Here is a 2,737-nt window from a genome sequence, read left to right on the forward strand (position 1 = left end):
GCTCTACTGACACTATCTGAAAGAGTCACTCTGAGATGACTAGCCCCTTATCAGTTTATACTTCCTCCCCTCCTCTGTCCTACAACATCTAATATTTTGTTTAATCCTGCATACTCTAGTTATTGCTCCTGTCAAGAAGAGATACCTTATCACTGGGATTTGGTCTGAGGACAAAAATTCGCCTACAGTCATCAGTGCAACATTAAGAATCAAAAAGGCCTGCCTACCTGCCTGCATGCCTGCTTGCCTTCTTTTCCTCCCTCTCTCCCTGACCTCCCCTCCTTCCTTCTTTGCCTTTCACCATAACATTTTCTGCTTAACTTTTTTGGGGTAAGTGTCTAGACCTGGTTATTTGGGACCCCCTGGAATCAGAGCTCTGGCCTAAGACAAAGGCAAGCCTCATCAGCGGACCCTGCCAAGGGGAAGGAAGGGACAATCCCAGGCAGCTTCTGCAACTACCTTTGTTGCAGGAATTTCTTTTCCTTTCTTCTTCTTTTTTCCCTTTTCCTACCTATGGCCCTTTCCCCTTCCACTTTGGACTGCTTTTTTTTTTTTTAACTAGGCAAAGAACTTTATTAACTTTTGTTTCAAACTTTTTTCCCAGGCGCTTCAGCTTAATTAGCTTCAAAGAATAAATTTTGTATAAGCAAAAACTGAAAAGAGTTGCAGTGTCCAAGGGACTTGGGCTTAAAAATATTAGAGATCTAGATTTTATCAGATCCATTAAAAAAAAAATTTTAAAAAGCAGTCATAATATAAAATAGCAGCTCCCAGTAACTTCTTCAAGTTTATTTTCTTCAGAAGTTAATCAGTTCATTTTGCCTCAATTCTTAGAAGCCTCATCAAAATTCTCCACAAGATCTGGAACTTCATCATCATCATCCTCTCCAGTAGCAAGTGGTGCTTTACCATCCACAGGTTGATTTTGGGCAGAGCTTCAGCCTGTCTCCTTAAACTAGTCAGATTGTCTGCTTCAAGCTGGTTTAAGGTGCTGGATAGCATTTGTCAGTTGCTTTGTCTCAGCATGGCCTGTAACGGTGAAAATGTTTGCTGCCAGAGATGCCTGAACTTTAGGGTTGTTAAAATGAATCACTATTCCTTGGTTTGTAAACATATTCACCTCTTCAATATCAGAGATATTGTTACCCCTAACTTCTTTAAGGAGAACTGAAGTTTTTTATCACGTGCTGTTGCTGTTCTATGAACCATCTTCTTCTTTCTGCGAGCAGTTCCTTTCCCACCAAGGTACACTTGTGCCTGCAGTTTGGCGAGGTTTTCCTGGATCATGACAGTTTCTTTCACCTTGTTGGAGTGGAAATGTTGGCGCTCAGGGGGTTTCTGGCAGACTAGCTGTGATTAGGTGCACACATGTGGGGACACAAGATGGCAGCTCCCATTGACGGCTTTTTACCATCATTGGATGAAATAGATAAACTCTTGGACTCTATGGGTCCTGAAGTCAATGTTTGCCCTGACAGTGCAGGCTGCCTCACCCTTTGTTTTCCTTGTTGTTCATGAGGTCCTTTGAGCCATTTTGGGATTTTGGAACCACTTTGGGCTTCTACCACTTTGTTGAAAGGGAAGTTTTCATTCTGCAAGGCTGTGATGCTAGTTAGCTCTTTCTTTCTTTTTTAATACTAGCTATCCCTTATCTGTTCCCATTCCCCACCCCGCCAGTCTTGGCTAACCTCGAATCTACTTTCTGTTCTCCTAGAGTTTGCTTATTCTAGGTCTTTCTTTCTTTCTTTCTTTCTTTCTTTCTTTCTTGAAATCGCCATCCACCTGCTTCAGTCTCCTAAGCCAATGGGATTATAGGTGTGCACCACTATGCCTGGATTACACTAGGTATTTCTTTTCTTTTTTTTGAGTACAACTTTTAATTTCTCTGAATGTTGAATGTACACAATGTAGAGCCACACCATTCATGCAAGCATATGGTAATATGCTTACATAGGGTAAGATGTAGAGCCACACCATTCATGCATACATAGGGTAATGATGTCCATCTCATTACACCATCTTTCCCACCCTTCTGCCCCCTCCCCTCCCCATTCCTCTCTGCCCAATCCAAATTTCCTTCATTCTTCCCTTACTGCCCCCACAGCCCAACCATTATGTATTAGCATCTACTTCTCAGAGAAAACATTTGACCTTTGGTTTTTGGGGATTGGTTTATCTTGCTTAGCATGATATTCTCCAACTCCATCCATTTACCTGCAAATGCCATAATTTTATTCCCTAAGGCTAAGTAACATTCTGTTGTGTGTATATGCCATATTTCCTTTATCCATTCATCTATTGAAGGACATCTAGATTGGTTCCAAAATTTAGCTATTGTGAATTGAGCAGCTATGAACATTGATGTGGCTGCATCACTGTAGTATGCTGATTTTAAGTTCTTTGGGTATAGGCCAAGGAGTGGGATAGCTGGGTCAAATGGTGGTTCCATTCTGAGTTTTCTGAGGAATCTCCATACTGCTTTCCATAATGGTTGTACCAATTTGCAATCCCACCAGCAATGTATGAGTGTACCTTTTCCCCCACATTCTCACCAACTCTTATTTTTGCTTATATTCTTGATAATTGCCATTCTAATTGGAGTGAGATGAAATCTTTGAGTGGTTTTGATTTGCATTTCTCTAATTATTAGAGATGTTGAACATTTTTTCATATATTTGTTGATCAATTGTATATCTTCTGTGAAGTGTCTGTTCAGTTCCTTAGCCCATTTATTGAT

The 2,737-nt window shown here is 40.7% G+C and overlaps 1 pseudogene across 1 annotated transcript; it reads right to left on the reverse strand.

Annotated features, from left to right (window-relative positions):
- Positions 1 to 823: 823 nt before the first annotated feature.
- LOC306660244 (transcription factor BTF3-like) lies at positions 824 to 1,977 on the reverse strand (annotated as a pseudogene). Its single transcript has 2 exons — positions 1,951 to 1,977; positions 824 to 1,350 (listed from the first exon to the last, which is right to left on the reverse strand). The product of its transcript is annotated as a transcription factor BTF3-like (transcript).
- Positions 1,978 to 2,737: the final 760 nt, after the last annotated feature.

This window comes from Sciurus vulgaris, assembly GCF_902686455.1.
Source record: "Sciurus vulgaris genome assembly, chromosome: 4".
NCBI classification, from domain to species: domain Eukaryota; kingdom Metazoa; phylum Chordata; class Mammalia; order Rodentia; family Sciuridae; genus Sciurus; species Sciurus vulgaris.